At 39.8% G+C, this 21,061-nt stretch overlaps 1 pseudogene; it reads left to right on the top strand.

The window, feature by feature from the left end:
* The first annotated feature begins 11,893 nt into the window (after nt 1-11,893).
* On the top strand, nt 11,894-12,196 carry LOC143637825 (ras-related protein Rap-1b-like protein pseudogene; annotated as a pseudogene).
* The last annotated feature ends 8,865 nt before the right edge of the window (nt 12,197-21,061 follow it).

Below are 21,061 nucleotides of genomic sequence, written 5' to 3'. Positions count from 1 at the left end.
AGGAGAGGCATTTGATAGGAAAAGACATACATAGACTGAAAGTGAAAGGTTGGGAAAAATCATATCACTCATACAGACTTCGGAAACAAGCAGGAGTGTCCATACTCATATCAAATAAAATAGATTTCAAGCCAAAGTTAATCAAAAGGGATAAAGAGGGACACTACATACTGCTCAAGGGAACCATACACCAACAAGACATAATAATCATAAACATATATGCTCCAAACAATGGTGCAGGTATGTTCATCAAACAAACTCTTCTCAAGTTCCAGAGTCTAATAGACCACCATACAATAATTATGGGAGACTTCAACACACCTCTCTCACCACTAGACAGATCTTCCAAACAAAAGTTGAATAAAGAAACTATAGAACTCAATAATACAATTAATAACCCAGACTTAATTGACATATATAGAATATACCACCCAACATCAAGCAGTTACACTTTTTTCTCAGCAGCACATGGATCCTTCTCAAAAATAGATCATATATTATGTCACAGGGCAAATCTTAGACATTATAAAGGAGTAGAGATAATACCATGCATCTTATCTGATCATAATGGAATGAAACTGGAAATCAATGATAAAAAAAAGGAAGGAAAAATCATGCATCACTTGGAGAATGAACAATAGGTTACTGAATGATCAATGGGTTATAGAAGACATCAAGGAGGAAATTAAAACATTCTTAGAGATAAATGAAAACACAGACACAACATATCGGAATCTATGGGACACAATGAAAGCAGTTCTAACAGGAAAATTCATTGCCTGGAGTTCATTCCTTAAAAAAAGGAAAAACCAACAAATAAATGATCTCACACGTCATCTCAAAATCCTAGAAAAAGAAGAGCAAAACAACAGCAAAAGAAGTAGAAGGCAAGAAATAATTAAAATCAGAGCTGAAATTAATGAAATCGAAACAAAAGAAACAATTGAAAAAAATTGACAAAACTAAAAGTTGGTTGTTTGAAACAATAAATAAGATCAACAGACCCTTAGCCATGCTAACAAAGAGAAGGAGAGAGAACTCAAATTACTAGCATACGGGATGAAAAAGGCAATATCACAACAGACACTTCAGAAATACAGAAGATAATTAGAAATTATTTTGAATCCTTATACTCCAATAAAATAGAAGATAGTGAAGGCATACATAAATTTCTTAAGTCATATGATCTACGCAGATTGAGTCAGGAGGATATAGACAACCTAAACAGACCAATTTCAATTAAGGAAATAGAAGAAGCCATCAAAAGACTACCAACTAAGAAAAGCCCAGGACCGGATGGGTATACAGCAGAGTTTTACAAAACCTTTAAAGAAGAACTAATACCAATACTTTTCAAGCTATTCCAGGAAATAGAAAAACAGGGAGAACTTCCAAATTCATTCTACAAGGTCAACATCACCCTGATTCCTAAACCAGACAAAGATACTTCAAAGAAAGAAAACTACAGACCAATATCTTTAATGAATCTAGATGCAAAAATCTTCAATAAAATTCTGGCGAATTGGATACAAAAACTATCAAAAAAATTGTGCACCATGATCAAGTAGGATTCATCCCTGGGATGCAAGGCTGGTTCAATATATGGAAATCAATAAATGTTATTCACCACATCAATAGACTTAAAGATTTAAGAATCATATGATCATCTCGATAGATGCAGAAAAAGCATTTGACAAAGGACAGCATCCCTTTATGTTCAAAACTCTAAAAAAACTAGGGTTAACTGGAACATACCTCAATATTGTAAAAGCTATCTATGCTAAGCCTCAGGCTAGCATCATTCTGAACGGAGAAAAATTGAAGGCATTCCCTCTAAAATCTGGAACAAGACAGGGATGCCCCCTCTCACCACTTCTGTTCAACATAGTTCTCGAAACACTGGCCAGAGCAATTAGACAGACAAAAGAAATTAAAGGCATAAAAATAGGAAAAGAAGAAATTAAATTATCACTATTAGCAGATGACATGATCCTATACCTAGCAGACCCAAAAGGGTCTACAAAGAAACTATTAGAGCTAATAAATGAATTCATCAAAGTGGCAGGATATAAAATCAACACGCATAAATCAAAGGCATTCGTGTATATCAGCAACAAATCCTCTGAAATGGAAATGAAGACAACCACTCCATTCACAATATCCTCAAAAAAAATAAAATACTTGGGAATCAACCTAACAAAAGAGGTGAAAGAATTATACAATGAAAACTACAGAACCCTAAAGAGAGAAATAGAAGAAGATCTTAGAAGATGGAAAAATATACCCTGTTCATGGATAGGCAGAACTAACATCATCAAAATGGCGATATTACCAAAAGTTCTCTATAGGTTCAATGCAATGCCAATCAAAATCCCAACGGCGTTTCTTATAGAAATAGATAAAGCAATCATGAAATTCATATGGAAAAATAAAAGACCCAGAACAGCAAAAACAACTCTAAGCAGGAAGTGTGAATCAGGCGGTATAGCGATACCAGACTTCAAACTATACTACAGAGTAAACAGCATGGTACTGGTACCAAAACAGGTGGGTGGACCAATGGTACAGAATAGAGGACACAGAAACCAATCCACAATATTACAACTATCTTAAATTTGATAAAGGGGCTAAAAGCGTGCAATGGAGGAAGGATAGCATCTTCAACAAATGGTGCTGGGAAAACTGGAAATCCATATGCAACAAAATGAAACTGAATCCCTTTCTCTCACCATGCACAAAAGTTAACTCAAAATGGATCAAGGAGCTTGATATCAAATCAGAGACACGGCATCTGATAGAAGAAAATGTTTTTGGCTACGATCTACATACTGTGGGGTCGGGCTCCAAATTCCTCAATAGGACACCCATAGCAAAAGAGTTAATAACTAGAATCAACAAATGGGACTTACTCAAACTAAAAAGTTTTTTCTCAGCAAAAGAAACAATAAGAGAGGTAAATAGGGAGCCTACATCCTGGGAACAAATCTTTACTCCTCACACTTCAGATAGAGCCCTAATATCCAGAGTATACAAAGAACTCAAAAAATTAAACAATAAGAAAACAAATAACCCAATGAACAAATGGGCCAAGGACCTGAACAGACACTTCTCAGAGGAGGACATACAATCAATCAACAAGTACATGAAAAAATGCTCTCCATCTCTAGCAGTCAGAGAAATGCAAATCAAAACCACCCTAAGATATCATCTCACTCCAGTAAGATTGGCAGCCATTAGGAAGTCAAACAACAACAAGTGCTGGTGAGGATGTGGGGAAAAGGGTACTCTTGTACATTGCTGGTGGGACTGCAAATTGGTGAGGCCAATTTGGAAAGCAGTATGGAGATTCCTGGGAAAGCTGGGAATGGAACCACCATTTGACCCAGCTATTCCCCTTCTCGGTCTATTCCCTAAAGACCTAAAAAGAGCATACTACAGGGACACTGCTACATCGATGTTCATAGCAGCACAATTCACAATAGCAAGACTGTGGAACCAACCTAGATGCCCTTCAATAGATGAATGGATAAAGAAAATGTGGCATTTATACACAATGGAGTATTACTCTGCATTAAGAAATGACAAAATCATAGAATTTGCAGGGAAATGGATGGCATTAGAGCAGATTATGCTAAGTGAAGCTAGCCAATCCCTAAAAAACAAATGCCAAATGTCTTCTTTGATATAAGGAGAGTAACTAAGAACAGAGTAGGGACGAAGAGCATGAGAAGAAGATTAACATTAAACAGGGATGAGAGGTGGGAGGGAAAGGGAGAGAGAAGGGAAATTGCATGTAAATGGAAGGAGACCCTCAGGGTTATACAAAATTACATACAAGAGGAAGTGAGGGGAAAGGGAAAAAAACAAGGGGGAGAAATGAATTACAGTAGATGGGGTAGAGAGAGAAGAGGGGAGGGGAGGGGAGGGGGGATGGTAGAGGATAGGAAAGGCAGCAGAATACAACAAACACTAGTATGGCAATATGTAAATCAGTGGATGTGTAACCGATGTGATTCTGCAATCTGTATACGGGGTAAAAATGGGAGTTCATAACCCACTTGAATCAAAATGTGAAATATGATATATCAAGAGCTATGTAATGTTTTGAACAACCAACAATAAAAATTATAAAAAAAAAAAAAAAAGAAAAGCTCATTTGCCACTTCCAGGCAAAATGCCAAGAGTCAGTGCATGAAGCCACTCTCTCAGCCTCTGCCACCCTGTCTGCCAATGATCGGTTAGGATCAGGTGAGGATGATGAGAGAGCAGCCAACCCAAAGTGGAGCTTCAATCAGTCTGTGTCCCTACAGGCCTACAATGAGCTTAACCTCCTAATCATGTCCCCCAAGCCCCCTGACCACACTCGACATGTAGCCTGAATCAGAGTGAAGTCAGAGAGATGCTGAGTTGGCTGTTATATGAGCACACACCAGCTTATCTCAGGTGATGCATGTGTGTTCAACTCTGAGTGCAAATTCAAATAGTCAAATGGATTACCTAATACCAAATAAGTCAGAGAGTTTACCTTTATATGTGGTGACACACCACATGGACATAGAGCTCTCTAGAGCCAGAAGTTCTGTCAAGTGGGAAAATAAGATTGCACATCCAGGAACAGCTGAATATGTGCCATATTCTAAAGCCCCAGGACAGTGTATCACTATGTCCATCAGCCAAAAAGGCCCTGGTCTCCAGCACAGGACATGGGGAATGTGAGCCCCTGTGTGAGGGAGGAGGAAGGTGCCATTCTCCTACCCCTTCCTGCCTGAGGAATTCACTGAGCCCTTGTATCTTTGATGACTTTAATTGCTGTGTAGAGCTGAACATTCTGAAATCCAGGTCAATTCTTTGTGTCTCTGAGAACAGGAATAGAATGTGGGTGCCTGTCACCACTACGCTTGCCCATGTTTTGCACTCAGAGTAGGGAAAACCCTGCAGAACACATCAAATGGGACACTGGATGACAAAGGTGCTATATGATCAAACCTGGGATCCTCACATGCAAACGTCCACTCACCTGTGTACACAGTGTCATGGGAGAAGTACACAGGAGGCTGTGCATAGGCTGCCCCTCTAGGGGCACACTGGGACAAGCATGGCAGGGAAATTCCCTTTCTGCCCCCTACTCTTGTGCAAGCTGTCAGTGTTGTGTGTCTTCCTGCCCATGTATGCCAATAAAAGCACATGCTGGGAAATGACCTGGGAGAGGTGGGAAGGCCTGGTTGGTAAGAACTGCAGCTGTTTGGTGAGTGCATGGTTGCCTGTGCATCCACAAACATGTTAAATAACCTTTCTGTGCCAGTTTTATCGATTGAAAATGGAATAGGGATAGGGCCTCCCCAGGGCATGATGAGGATGTGATGATATAGTTCACACAAAACTCTTACAAAGGCACCTCCCTCATCTGTGCTCAACAGGCGTTATCTGTTATTGTTACCTGTTCCAGTAATAACAGTAATATAATATAATGTCAGGTCAATAAGAAAAATCCATTAGAAAAAAAAATGAAATCTAGCACCATGAAGAGCCACTCCATGTTTTCCTTTCATTAGGGAGCAAGAAGGGATTTAGAGCAAATAAAATGGGAATGAGCCTGGGTAATAATTAGAGCTCATCATCTGAGAGATTAAAGTCAGAAAACAATAATCACCTGCAAGTACCTAGTACCATGCAAAAGAGATCAAACTGAGTGAGCTGCATCTCCAGTTAAAACAAAATGATAGGGCACGAAAGCATTGAAGAGTACAGAAAACATGGTTTATCCTAGGAAAGCACTACCCAACCCATAACCAGTGGCTAAGGGGGATCTCAGGAAGCCCCAGTAGGTAACTGGGGTGCAGACACAGTTCTAGCTGCCAGGAACCTAGTGGTGAATTTGTGCAACTACAACAGAAAGGAAACTGCCCCCATTGCGGAGGCTGTTTCATCCAACTTCCCAGTGCAGCAGGGGCTGAGCCCTCTGTGGAAGATACAGAAACACAAGCTGAGTGCAGAGACCCTACTGCAGATGCACCTGGTCTATTGGGAGGGTGAGACTACTTGGGAGGGATTTTGTGGAAGAGTGGGCTCATCACTCACGGGAGGTAGCATCAGCACGAGAAGAGTGAAGATGAGTGCCCTGGGGACTATGGGTGAAGTCTCTCATCAGAGTGTGTACTTCAGGAAAGTGGATCCCTGCACAGAGCTGTCTCTTTGCGCCCACATTCAAGCAGTCATATAAAGCAGGGCATTTTAGGACAACTTCCAGAGAAGGCATTCACCCCAAATCCAGCTGGTGGTCTGCACTTCTTGCGGAGGCCCAGGGACCAGGGAACAATGTCTTTTCGGCATTGCCAGGCTGTGAGCTCTTCACCTCAAACCCCACTCTACCTCCTGCAGGTAGGGCAGGAGGAGGGAGTTGCCATGTTCCAGTGAATAACAGGAAAAGTACAAAGGGTCAGGAATTTCATTGTGAGAGTAAATGAAGGCCTAGAGGTGGAAGGCCCAGATAATGAGGTTCTGGGAGTCCAAGGAGTAAAGAAAATGTGGACCACAGGATTTAATTACAAGAGGCTTTCTGCAGAGAAACTGAATATAAATGCTGGGAATGATCAAGATGAGAGGCAATCCTTTTAGAAACAGCAACATGTCAAGCAGTTGGTCAAAATACCATTGAGTGGAACAGGCCAGGTTTGCTATATAAGAGTGTGCAGGTAGTATCCTACACAGAGGCCTCCAGATGCTGTGGTCAAACGTTCTAGCAAAGGATGACTTTTGGTGGAGCCCTCCTGTCCATAATTCACACAAAGCCATCTGCTATAATTTAAAAGTCCTCCAAAGACCCATGTGCTTAAGACTTGGTCACCAGCCTATGGTGCTACTGGGAGATAGTGGAACCTATAGGAGCTGGAGCCTGGTAGAAGGAACTTAGATCACCAGCAACATGCCCTCAAAAGGAATATTGGGAGTCCAGTCCTACCTCTCTCTTTTGCTTCCTGGCTGCCATGATATGAGCAGCCTCTTTGGCCATGGGCTCTTGCCATGATGTGCTGCCTTGGCTCAGGCCCAAAGCAACAGGGCCAACAGACCAGGAACTGAAACTCTGGAACCGTGAGCCATATAAATCTTCACTCCTTTAAGCTGATTTTTCTCAGTTGATTTTGACAGCAATGGAAATCTGACATCTATGAGAAGTGGGGTGGAAGGAAGAATGGCCAAAGAAATGCAGGACCTATGCAGAGGTGCTGCTGCTGCAGAATGAGGGAGTGGCTGCAGTCTATCATGGAAAAGCCATCAACTAGGTGTGAAAATAACCACTAGCCTCCCCAAGCCTTGCTCTCTGTCTAGGGCTATGCTAGGACTTGACAGAGTATCCTATTTAATTAGAATTATTGCAATTAGAAATAAAGGGGTTCTTACCAAGAAAATTTCCTATGGCAAAATTCAAAAAGCACAATTGGAAAAATAGCACATCTAGCCCAAATGAAGGCACAAGAAAGGAAATAATGCTTTGGCCATTGCCACAGTCTGGCTGGGCACAATTCAGGAGCCACTTGTCAAAAGAAACGAACTTTATTTTTAGAACCACACACTCCAAACAAAACAGCTCCTCAGGAAAACCTTCAGAGCCCAACTGCCACCACCGGCTTCCCACAAGCCTCTCCACCTACCCCACTCCTCCTGTTCTTGAGGCCGATTGGCTGGGTCGCATGGGCGGAGCCAAAAAAAGTCCCCCAATGAGCAGCTCCATGGTCTGAAAGGGCGGGGAAACAGCCCAATGAGCATCACTGCAGAGGAGCCAATCAGTTGGCAGCTAGAAGTTGCTGGGGCCGCTGTGAGCCAATCATCAGCTGGCAGCTGGAAGTTTGCTGGCAGCTGGTAGTTTGCTGGCAGCTGGAAGTTTGCTGGGGCCCCTTCGACTGTGGCTCTCAACAGTCCATGAGAAAGCACAGGCTCTCTCCATGGAAGAAGGGGTAGCCCATCCTACCAGGCCTGGGCATCATATGTGCTGCTGCCTCATAGGGTCATGAAGGATGTGCATGCCCCTCCATTCTTCACTCTTCAGCTCTTCCTCTCCACTGGAGCTGACCATGATGCCCCACAATTGTCATAACCCAAATGTAGGTGAGTCTACTATTTTCCTGGAACTCATAGTAGTCTGGTATACACCATGTCAGACAGCATGGTGTGTGTAAGGCCAAAGACATGGACACAACAGGACCTTGGCTAACATTCCAAGTCCTGTCACTTCCTCTCTATAGAACCTTGGGCAAATAACCTGCTCTCTTGGGACCTCAGATGCTACATTACCAAGTGAAACCCAGATGGTAGAACGAGATCTGAAGAAGTGGGTTGACTTACACAAGGCCATACAACTGATGAGCTGAAGATTGGGTACAATGTCTCTGGACATGAGCCAAGGCTCATGGAGCACATAGGAGGTCAACACCAGGCCCCCAGTGCTCCTGTGCCAAGCTCCACCCGCACCTCCCTCGGTTGTCAACTTCAAAGAATACATACAGGACCATGTGCAAAAATGGAAGTCTAAGTATCTCTGAATACAGCTCATTTTTTCAGAAAATTAGCTTGTTAATAAAGCAGATTAAAACCTGAAAATTGCCCAATTTGGCCTAATGCTTTAGTTGTATATATTTTAGCATTGATCATAAACATATAAGTCATTTGTAAACAAATAACTTATTTTCTACATTACCAAACAAATGTAAATAAATTATAAGGCTAAGAAATGTTTGAATAATTAGTAATTAATAAATTTTTTAAAGAGAGAGAAAGAATTTTTTAATATTTATTTTTTAGTTTTTGGTGGACACAACATCTTTATTTTACTTTTATATGGTGCTGAGGATTGAACCCAGTGCCCCGCGCATGCCAGGCAAGCGCATAACTGCTTGAGCCACATCCCCAGCCCAATAAAATTTTTACATAGTTATTCAAGGTTCCTATTCAATTAAAACGTGAATCCTTCCTACAGTGGGACTATCTTGATTAAAGATCTTTAAAATTGTGCAAAAACCATGAATGTTCAGGACATGCATATTAAATAACAGAACTAAGAATATGTCCCTGCTATCAGTGAGCAGACAGGTATTGTTTTTAACCAAATTTGTGTCAGAAGAACAACTGAAAAAAATGTTAACAATCACAAGAAACCCTGAAGTGCAGAGGAATATAGTTAAGGCTCAAGACCAGAGAAGAGAAGTTTTTGGTGGGGTAGGGACCCTTCTTTTATTTTTTTATTTCTATTTTTTAGTTGTAATGGACACAATACCTTTATTTTTTTTTGAGAGAGAGAGAGAGAGAGAGAATTTTTTAATATTTATTTTTTAGTTTTCGGTGGACACAACATCTTTATTTTATTTTTATGTGGTGCTGAGGATCAAACCCAGCGCCCCGCACATGCCAGGCGGGCTCGCTACCACTTGAGCCACATTCCCAGCCCACAATACCTTTATTTTATTCATTTGTTTTTGATACAACTAAACCCAGTGCTTCACACACACCAGGCGAGTGCTCTACCACTGAGCCACAACCCCAGCCCAGGGCCCTTCTTTTTCTGAGTGCACTTTCAGAAACCAGAAGGCCAGAGTAAGAATAGGCTAGCAAGCATTGTTTCAATGAGACAGATGATGTATGAAAAAGAAGCCTCACAACAATCTTGCCCACCTACAACTCCTCTCTAATAACTAAAGGCACACTGGCACCAGGATATAAAAATTTTGGTATCACTGTTCTGATTTTTAAAAAAGTTCAACATTAAGTTAGTTAGATATATTTCACTTAGCTCAGAAGTTCATCAGCATAAATATTCAGCAAGCCTTCACCTATCACAATCTCATGAAAGCATCAAACCCCAACAAGGGGCTGCAATGCTTCTTTAGCATAAAGTACTTTACATTGATCCGTTACATCTTTCTACAGATTACTGTCCCCCAGTGGGGTGGAAATTGCAAGGGGAGTAAGTGATCATTGAACTTGTCTTCTCAAAGCAAAATGGGAAGAGTGGGGAGGGTCAACCACTGAAATAGGTTAGCTCTGACATTTCCTTTTGCCTTTTGATTATCTTGTACAACATTTATTTTATTTTATATTTATTTTTTAGGTGTAGTTGGACATAATGCCTTTATTTTATTTATTTATTTTTATGTGGTGCTGAGGATCGAACCTAGGGCCTCGCACATGCTAGGCGAGCGCTCTACCGCTGAACTACAACCCAAGCCCCAATCCTGAATAACATTTTATACCAAATACAGTCCCAAGATAACAAGCTATGAGACCTCAGGTTATGCACCTACAAAATAGGGTCAACACTCCTGGTGACAAGCAGAGTCTGACTCATCCTTTCACCCAGCATCAATTTTTAATGAGTTCAGACCCCCAAGTCATCTTTATGTCTTTCCCTTCTGGTGAATCCCAGTGCCCCTGCACATTCTCTGTCCCAAATTCCAGAAGTTCTTCTGCTCCCATCTCTTAAGAATCATGACACCTCCCACACACATCAGCTTTCTGTCTTGAGACAGACCTGCGTCTGTAGCGCCTTCCTACTCTTCCGCCTACCCTAAGTGCTGAGGGACTCACCAGGTGCAGATGCAGCAGCAGCAGCAGGAACAGTCCCAGGTAGAGGTTGTGGCTGTTGGAGAAACTTCCTCTACTGTTGGTGGTGGTACCAGCCCCTGTTAAGCAGGGCCCACATGAGAGAGCAGCTGCTGCCCCTAGAACACTGCACCAGAGGTGTATCCCAGGGGTTCCCAGTGCTCTTGCAAGTTCCTACATGCCCTTGGGCCTCACATGCCCCTCACAGGTTGCATACTGCCACTTCTGCACCTTCCTCCCCAGGACTGAAGTTCCAGTTCATCTTCTGCCTGTACCTGTGGACTGCAGCACTAGTGCCCATGGCTACTGCCAGCTAACTGGGTGCCACATCCAAGGGAGGAAAGATTTTCTCCTTGTGCTCTGTTGTGGGTGTTTAGAGGATGCTCCAAGGCTCCTCTCCTTGCTCTGCCTGCACAGACCTTAAACCAAGAGGTAATTTTGTTGCTTGAGTGTCCACGTTGCTCAACAGCAAGATCTCATCCTCAATCTGCATTTAGCCCTGGACCCCAGGGAGCCCTGCTCTCTAACTTTATTCCCCAAGGTGTCTCAGTATAAGCAGATGAGTGAAATCACACCCGCTATAGAAAATTTATCACAGAGGTAATTCTAGCTATGGATCTTAAGTCTAGAGATCCTCATAATTCTGAACAAAAGGTCAAAAATTATTAATATAATTAAGTCTGTGCCCTTGTGGTGGTGCTGCCTATAATTCCATTGACTTTGGAGGCTGAAGCAGGAGGATTCTAAGTTGAAAGCCAGCCTCAGAAACTTAATGAGGTTCTAAACAAGTCAGGTTCTAAACAAGTCTCTAATAATAATAATAGGGCAGGGGATGTGGCACATGCTTAAGTGTGCCTGGGTTCAATCCTAGGAACAACAAAAAAAGTTTGAAAGCTAAAAACCCTGAGAAAATGACCCCATGAATGATGCATAAGAAAAGCAAGAGAGGCCCAGAGTCAGGCGTGTAAACCAGCCAGAGCTGTGGCGGCAGCAGCGACAGGACCCCTGTGGCGCCCAGAGCAGCGACCCAGAGGGAGCACAGGGCGATGCTAGCTACAGGAACCCCGTGACAGCGTGAGAGGTACTCAGTTTGACAAGTTTGCATCATGCATGATATTAGCTAGTCGTTCTTGGCTCAAAAGGGGTTGGAAAGTCTGCTCTGACTGTACAGTTTGTTCAAGGAATTTTTGTTGAAAAATATGATCCTACAATAGAAGATTCTTATAGAAAGCAAGTTAAAGTAGATGCACAACAATGTTTGCTTGAAATCCTGGATACTGCAGGAACAGAACAGTTTACAGCAATGAGGGATTTGTACATGAAAAATGGACAAGGCTTTGCTATGGCTTATTCCATCACAGCACAGTCCACCTTTAATGATTTACAAGATCTGAGAGAACAGATTCTTCGAGTTAAAGACACTGATGATGTTCCCATGATTCTGCTTGGTAATAAGTGTGACTTGGAATATGAAAGAGTTGTAGGAAAGGAACAAGGTCAAAATCTAGCAAGACAGTGGAACAACTGTGCATTCTTAGAATCTTCTGCAAAATCAAAAATAAATGTTAATGAGATCTTTTATGACCTAGTGCCACAAATTAACTGAAAAACTCCAGTGCCTGGGAAGGCCTGCAAAAAGTCTCGTGTCAGCTGCTTTAATATATTGAATGCATTGTAGCTCTGAGCCAGGTTTGAAGAACTGTTGCCCAATTCAACAGTGCCAGCATTCCAACTTTGTTAAACCTACCAGCATCTTAAATGGACTTTACTGTGGTGGTACCCTTTAAGAGGCGGATGAAAGCTACTATATCAGTCTGCACATTCTAATCACTTTTCAGTATCACAAGAGAGATTTTTACTTATATAATAGTCCTAGAGTATGCAGCTGGTAAAACCAGAGGCTACATTCAGTATTACCACTAAGAGACATTCTTCATCCACCAATGTTGTACATGTATTTAAATGGTGTACTGTATACTTTAACATACCCCATACTTTGTATTGGAGAGTACAATAATGTAAATCCTGAAAGCACCACTATTTTAGCATAATAAAAGAAAGTCCAAAGAGCTCCTATATAGACTACTCCAGATAAACTTTGCTTCTTTGATACTTGTAGCTTATTGTAATTTTTTTTTAAATCCAAGGTCATTATCATTGCATTGTATAAAATAAGCTCTTTGATTAACACAGGTATATAGGTTTTTTTTAATTTCTCAAAAACCTGTGGAGACAGTGATCTTGTCTTCAAAATATAGTCCTTTCAGTCTGATGTCAGATTAAAGATGTTGCCTTTAATATCTGTTGGGAAGAAAATGTCCAGACTTTTCAAATCTCCTTATTATGTTTTTCCTTTTTTTGTTTACATAGAGAACAATGTTTGTAGTTGTGTGTAAGTAGGGATCTACAACAAGAAGTGTATATTTTTAACAATTTTTTAATGATTTAACAATTTTTGGAAATCATTTTCAGGCTTCTGCAGCTGTAGATTCTCACTGTGAATCCCTTGCTTGCTCATGCATAAGTGTATTTGCATACCAAATATACAGGTTTAGTATTTTTGCCTATTAGGGATTGTTGTAACGTTTTGGTTGAGATGTTAAATGGTGGACGAGTACTGTGGATGTGAACGTGGGAAGTAATTTTAATCATGTATGATTGGTCACAAGGCCTAATTTGCAGTAACTATTGCTGTTTTATTTAACAATGCCTTGTTGCTTTGTATGCATTAATGTTTGGGTGTAAAGATTGTGTGTCTATCCAACAGGGAGCCACAGTATTTAAATTGACCAACCTAGTGTTACAACTATTTTCAGGTGGCCAAATGTAAACTAAAAGCCTTAATTAAAGTGGTGCAATTTTGTAAAAAAAAAAAAAAAAAAAACAAAGAAAAGAAAAGCAAGAGAGATGGTTAAAAATTATAATAATTGGTCTTCCTAAGATTTAAAGGAATGTTCCTTTGATTGAAAGTAGAGTAATAGGCTGTTATTACAGAGGAGCACTTGCAAAGTGGAAGGGAATTGTGGCTCTTAACAGAGCTGTGATTCTCATCTGCAAACATTTTCAGAAAATAGGGAAGAAATAACAGTTACCGACTCATTCTACAAGGCAAATATTCTCTTATACAAAATCAAGAGCAAACATGACAAGAAAACCACAGACCACTTATTGTCCCTCTTTAAGAAAAGCAAAAATGGTTAATAAAATACTGATCATCTGAACGGAGCAACACTGACAAGAAGTATATAATATGAACAGGTAGAATTTGCCCCAAGAATTCCAGATTGATTTAATATCCCAAAACTAGTCAGGCACTGAGGATGACCCTCATCTGCACCCAGAGGGCACCACAGGCCTGCTGCATGCCTGTCGCCTTCTCTCAGAGCTTCTAGAAAGCCTTCTGCATGAAAAGGAGACAATACTTTTGGGAAGAAGAAATCTGAGACCAAGGAGCAAGCTATGGAAACAGGAAAAAGAAATTTCAAAATATTCCCTGAACAACTACTCACGAAGAGGAGGCCTAGAGAATAACTACTTGCTGTGAAGCAACCAGGTAGATTTTTGAATGCAGTATCTTTAATGATTTTAGCCCATTTGAATATTTATTTTGTCTTTCGGTAAATGCATTTTTCTTTTTTTTTTTGTTTTGTTTTTATTTTATTTTATTTTATTTTTTTATTGGTTATTCAAAACATTACAAAGATTGCAGAATCACATCGGTTACACATCCACATTTTTACATAATACCATAATAGTAACTGTTGTATTCTGCTACCTTTCCTATCCTCTACTATCCCCCCTCCCCTCCCCTCCCCTCCCCTCCCATCTTCTCTCTCTACCCCATCTACTGTAATTCATTTCTCTCCTTATTTTTTTCCCATTCCCCTCACAAACTCTTATATGTAATTTTGTATAACAATGAGGGTCTCCTTCCATTTCCAAGCAATTTCCCTTTTCTCTCCCTTTCCCTCCCGGTAAATGCATTTTTCTAGAAATTTGTCCACTTTACAGGAATTGCCTGCTCGGTTGCTATAAAAGTTTTCATAAATATATTTTTCTAGGAATTTGTCTACTTCATTTGAGAGTCCTGCTGTATGGATATAGTTTTCCATACTGTCCTCTTGTGGACTTTTAAAATGTCTGTGAGCCAGGCGATGATGTGAGCCTTTTCATCCTCCTTCAGGCCCTTGCCCTCCTCACTCACCCAGGATCAGTCATCAAAAGCCAAAAGGTTTTGCTTACTCTTTCCCTCGCAAAAACCTTTTGGCTTTGTAGACCTCCTCCATCGAGGGTTGTTTTCTAATTGTTAGTTTGTGTTCTTTGTGTTTCCCGACCTGCGGCCATGTCTGAGCTCCATTTTTCCTCTTTTTCTTACTTCTTGAGACAGGTGCTTCTCATCTGAGTTTGCTCCCTCTGTCCACCCTGTGTACACAGGCAAACCTGTATGTTTTCCCCTAACAGTGGCATTAGGTGGAGCCTGCAAATTTTGATAGCCTCTCTTATAGCTCAGTTCAAAGTAATATCTATATTCTATTAGGATTCTTTATATCCCTATGTTATTTAGAAGTATATTGCTTCTAAATAGGTACAAGTACACAGGAGCATTTTCTAAAAATGTATGATTCCTCATTGAATTACAAAGAACAAACTCTGAGTGATTGATGAAACTCTATGATGAAAAATATGATCAGTTTTGAAAATATGCTTTAAAAGAATGGTTTATATGCCCTGAAAGGGTGCACTATTCTCTAAGTATACATTGGTTAAAGCTGCTAAAATTTGTTCCATTATTTATTTATACAAATTTTTATTCCACATGTATGTGTCCGTGTTGTGTGTGTGTGTGTGTGTGTGTGTGTGCATGTGTATACTGCTGCAGATGGAATCCAGGATGCTGTGCCTGCTAAAGAAGTGTTCTACCACTGAGCTATATCCCTAGACCTGCTTTTCTATCAGACAAAAACTTCTAGGGCTGGAATTATGGCTCAGTGGTAAAGCACTGGATTTGATCCTCAGCACCACATAAAAATAAAAAAGTTTATTTTCCACCTATAACTAAAAAACAAATATTTTTTAAAAACTTCTGTTTTACTTGTCTGTCTCTTTTTAAGTATTGTTCAATTCATATACATACACAAAAACTTCTGCAAAATATTTTCACAGTAGACCAGATTCAACATAAATCAAGCCTCAATGAATTTCAAATAAGTGAAATCATTCAGCTTTTAGAGTATTTTCTCTAGAATAAATGAGAGATCAAAAAAATTAGAAAATCAGAGCTGGGGCTGTAGCTCAGTAGTAGAGCGCTTGCCTAGCATGTGTGAGGCACTGGCATGGATCCTCAGCACCACATAAAAATAAACAAATAAAATAAAGGCATTCTTTCCATCTACAAATACAAAAAAAAAATTAAAAATATGAGAAAATCATCATACCCATAATAGGTATCTACAAAAATATACACATATACATACATGCACACCAGGTTATTAGGTGTAACCAAATAATTTCTTAAAATCTTCTGAAGAACTGAGCCTTTTGTGATCATGTAGCATCCCTCCAGTAATATTTGTACTTAAATTCTATTTTGTGTGATATTACGCAGTCACACCACTGGTTTTAGGTTAGTATTTGTATAGCTTATCTTTCTGAATCATTTTCTTTTCAATTTTCTGTGGCCTTGTGTTCTAGGTTGTTTCCTATAAGAAGCATAATTTTTTATTTAGTCTGATTTATGGCTTTTAATTAGAACATTTAGCCTATTGCATTTAGCACAACTCTTGTAAGAATTCTGGATTTAATTATATCATCTTGTCAACTCATCCTTCTTTTTCTTTGCTCTGTTTTGGCTTCTTTTGAATGGATTATTTTTTAATTTTCAATTTTCTTTCTATCAGCTTGAAAGTCAAAAACCCTGAAATCTTTGTTAAAAGATCAGGAACAGAAAGTGATGTATTTCTTAGAGCTGGAAGAGGATGAATGTGCCGCTTCTGAAGCTGCCCATGAGTTGGCAGCTCCAGGGAGCTCAGGCATGGGTCCTGCTCCCCCAGACCTGAGCTGCAGGTGAAGCAAGGATGGTGCATCATGATGGAAGTCTCACAGGGACAACAGAAAGGGAACAGGGACCCTGTGGGCTAACCACAGTCAGTAGGCCTGAAGAGGAATGGAAATTAGGACAGGAAAACTGTGGGAATTCCTAATGTGTGACTAGTTTGACTTAGAAAAAATTGACTTAGAAAATTATTACAGGAGAAAGGAAGAGTATGGGGAAGAAGAGTGGAGGGAACAGTTAATAAAGCAGGATGGAAAAGCTAAAGGGAAGTGGCTTTTACTGTTAGTAGCACTAGAGGGTGCCAAAACACTGGACTTCAGTAACAGCCTATGATCTGCATTGCAAAGAAGGGAAGGACTTCAAACAGGGTGAATTCAATACTGCACAAAACTTGTCCCTGTCAAAGGACAGCTTGGCTCTTAAACAATCAATTTGCTCACATCTTGTGTATTCTATGTGTCATTTCTTAGGGATTTTATTATTTACTTTTTAGGTTATTTTTTTCTTAAACCTTTATACAATAAGTGTCCCTGAAACAGTATAGAAATAACAGAACCCAAGAAATACTCTGATTTACAATTAAAGAATGTTTGGAGAAATAAAAGAGGATTTTACCTAGTTATTAAAAGGGCACATCATGTCCCCACCCCCAAAGTGACAAAAAAAAGATGAACAAAAAACAACATTAAAATACTTCCTATGGGGGCTGGGTTGTGGCTCAGTGGTAGAGCCACTTGACTAGATATGTGAGACACTGGATTCAATTCTAAGCACTGCATATAAATAAATGAATAAAATAAAGGTTCATGAACATCTAAAAAAATTTTTTTTAAATAAATCCTAGGGCAACTGTCATCTGTAAACAGAGAACAAGGACCTGGTAGACATATACTGTCCCACAAGCAAAGCAACTACAATTCTGAACTATGAAATTAACTGAAGCCATGGATCAAATGAACATCCAAGAGAAACTATTTAATGTAGGTAAGACAGTGGTGTCTGTTACATCTTCACAGGGGCTGCCCCCTATTCTCTCCATCTCAAGACCAAGTAACCTGCCCTACAGAGTTATGAAAGGGTGTCCCTTAGAATTAAAGGACACTAGATATAACTCAAATCCACACAGGGAAATAAAAAGCAGCAACAAAAGCAGTTGCACCCCTGGGGAATACGGAACACATCATACCTTTAACTCCTTTCTTCCAGTGTTTGTTTTAAAAGACAACTGCAGAAAGCAAGAGCTACAAAACTGTGTCGAAGGACTTAAAATGAACAAAGAGAAGACTTGTTTTTACAAAATGGCCCAAAGGAACTGGGAGGGAATGGAGTTATATTGGAGTCCAGTTTTTGTACAATTTTGAACTTAATATTAATCTAAATTAGATTGTTTTTAAAAGCTCATAATACTCCCCTAGGACAATTACTAAGAAGTTAAATTTTAAAATTCAATAAAAGAAACAAGAAGAGACTTAAAATATTACACTAGAATGTATCCACTTAGCAATAAAGAAGGTGCGAGTGGGGCTGGGGTTGTAGCTCAGTGGTAGAGCACTTGCCTGGCACATGTGAGGCACTGGGTTCTACCCTCAGCACCACAAAAAGGTTAAAAAAGAAAGAAAGAAAGAAAGAAAGAAGAAGGCATAAGTGGAGAAACAGAGAAACATCACACATATGCCATATTGAAACATGTGCCAGATGTGAATTCTACCTCCTCAGTAACCACGCCAAGCGGAAATGGACTAAACCCTAAAATCAAAAGGAATAGAAGGCCAGAGTGGATTGAAAAACAGGATCAAGTAACAAGTTGCTATTGAAGACACACCTTAGATTCAAGAATACAAAATAGGTGCAAAGCAACAGGAGGGAAAAGACATGGCAGATAAGCAAAGTTGGCGTGACTCCAATGACACAGAGTAATAACTTTGGAACATAACTGGTTACAAAGAAAGAGAAGGACATCTAATGGCAAATGGTCAATTTATGAAGAACGTGAGTAGGAATAAACATAAAACAGCAGAGCACCATTAGGAAGGAAAAGTGACAAGATTAAGGGAAAAACCAATAATTCAATGTTAACAGTGGAGACTTCTCACCCTAAGTAAGGAAGAGAACAACCAGGAAGATCCACGAGGAGTAGAATCCTGAGCAACAGCATGTGGACATTTACAGCCGCAGCATGGACCCGGTCCAGAGCCTAGCTGGGCTGTAAAGCCCTGTGACTAGGTAACAATAATGCAGGCGCCATCACTGCACCCTTGGGGGAGGGACCATCTGTCCAGAGTCCTCAAAGGTTTGGAGGGCACAGAGGTATGTCCTTGTGGCAGGGAAGTGTTTGCTTTCAGGGGTGATTTGTATGCTGTGCTGTTTAAAACACAAAAGCAATCCAAAATGATATGTGAAGATCCGACAAACTTCAGATAGTGAAGAATTAAACAGCTTAGGTTTTTTTAATATATTTTTTTAGTTGTAATTGGACATAATACCTTTATTTTATTTATTTTTATGTAGTGCTGAGGATTGAACCCAGGGCTTCACATGTGCTAGGCGAGACTTCTACCGCAGAGCCTCAGCCCTAGCCCAACAGCTTAGATTTTTGAGGTTTGATTTTTCCTGCGGTTATTCACCAAATCTACTAGAGGCAGGTCTACTAAGTTGTGATTTGAAGTTCATGTGGGGGCTTCTGGAATATGAAGATGTCCCCTATCTTTCCCTGGGTCCCGATTACAAGGATCTATGTTTGATAACAAGTCATTAAGCTGCATGTGTAGTGATATGCATTTTTCTCCATAAGTGCTCTACCTGAAAAAAATCATGACTTTTGAAAGGGATCGACTGATTCTGATAAAGTTAACAAAATCCTAAAGAATTTGTTGGGAAACCAAAGAAGAAATAAAGTCACCTATAAAAGGAAAATAATTGACTGGCCTGAGAATTTTCTTCAGAATTATATCATGTGAACAGTTGGCAGGATTCTGCTTCAAGTCCCCTGTGAAAGATTAAGGAGACTTTTGCTCCTATCACAGTGGGGGGTGGGTTTCTGAGATAGTAATGACCTTGCAGTACTCCATTTTCAGCCACTCTTGTAAGCATTTCAGGTCTATAACCCTTTTTAGTCCACAAAACACTCTTGGGGGTGGAGCTCTGATTATCCTCATTTTAAAAATGAGAAAAGAGGCACAGAGGAGTTCAATAAATTGTGTGAGTGAAGAGGTAGAGGCCAGTTCTGAACCCCAGCAGAACCACCACAGAGCCCGGTTCCAGAGCTGCATGAGCACAAGCAACACATAGGAACCCAAATGCCCTTTACACAGTCCTCTTGGAAAGATTACTGAAGGATGAGCTTCTGCTATTCAAGAAATTAAGTGATAATTATAATAAGAACCCTGAAGTGAGCAGGGTTCCTTATGTGTGACTTCGATGAGAACAGATTCATGGCTTATAGGTATAGAACAGAATGAAAATGATATCAATTCCAAAGGAAAAGAAATGACATAACCAGTACAATTAGCAAAACAGAGAATGAAAATACATTTAATATGGTGACATCAAGTAGTGGATGTATAAATAAATTTAAACGGATTACAGTGAATCCTAAGAAAAATAAACTTGGAAAAAAATGTGCATGGGGAAGAAGAAAATAAAAGAATTGAACATGAACTGTTTTCAACCCCCTGCATTGCAAGTGACCAACAGAAAATACCTATAGATTCAATGAAATGTTCTTTTAATTAGAGATAATTCTAAAACCCAAAACTACAATCCTTCCATTATCAAAAGGTACACAAAGCATAACTTTAAAAAATACAGATCACATAGAAAAAAAGATTTTTTTAAGTAAAAGAAACAAGTGAATCAAAATACAATGCAAAAGTGGCATCAAATACATTGATAACATCTGCAGTGTAAGTGGCTTTAACTTGCCTATTACAGGCAAAAAGACTCGGTGTTGATCAGAAAGTAAAATCCAGGCATTTGTTATTTACACATTCAAGAAAGATCATCTCAGGAAGGCTGGAGATAATAGGACGGACAAAGCACACCAGCCATATGGAAAAACACAGTGGGTAGAGTGAGACAGGCCCAGATTCTGTCACATAAAACCACTGAAATAATACCATTAAATGAAGTAAATTAGCTTCAGTTTAAAAATTAATGCCCAATACAAATTTTGAAGCTCTGAGTTTCTATGCTCAAAAGAAGAGAACATCAGAGTTTATCAGTTAAAACCTTTGGAATAAAAAAGGAGAAAGCAAAAGAAGGTTTATTTCTCTTTTCTGTATCCATTGCAGATTACATAAGTACAAAATTATTGCCGAATATTAAATATTATACACACACACACACACACACACACACACACATACATATATATGAACAGTGTACCCATTTATAATAGAATGTTCCATGACTTCAGACATT

Source organism: Callospermophilus lateralis, chromosome 13 (assembly GCF_048772815.1).
Source record: "Callospermophilus lateralis isolate mCalLat2 chromosome 13, mCalLat2.hap1, whole genome shotgun sequence".
NCBI lineage: Eukaryota > Metazoa > Chordata > Mammalia > Rodentia > Sciuridae > Callospermophilus > Callospermophilus lateralis.
This window is presented reverse-complemented; position numbering and strand designations above follow the sequence as displayed.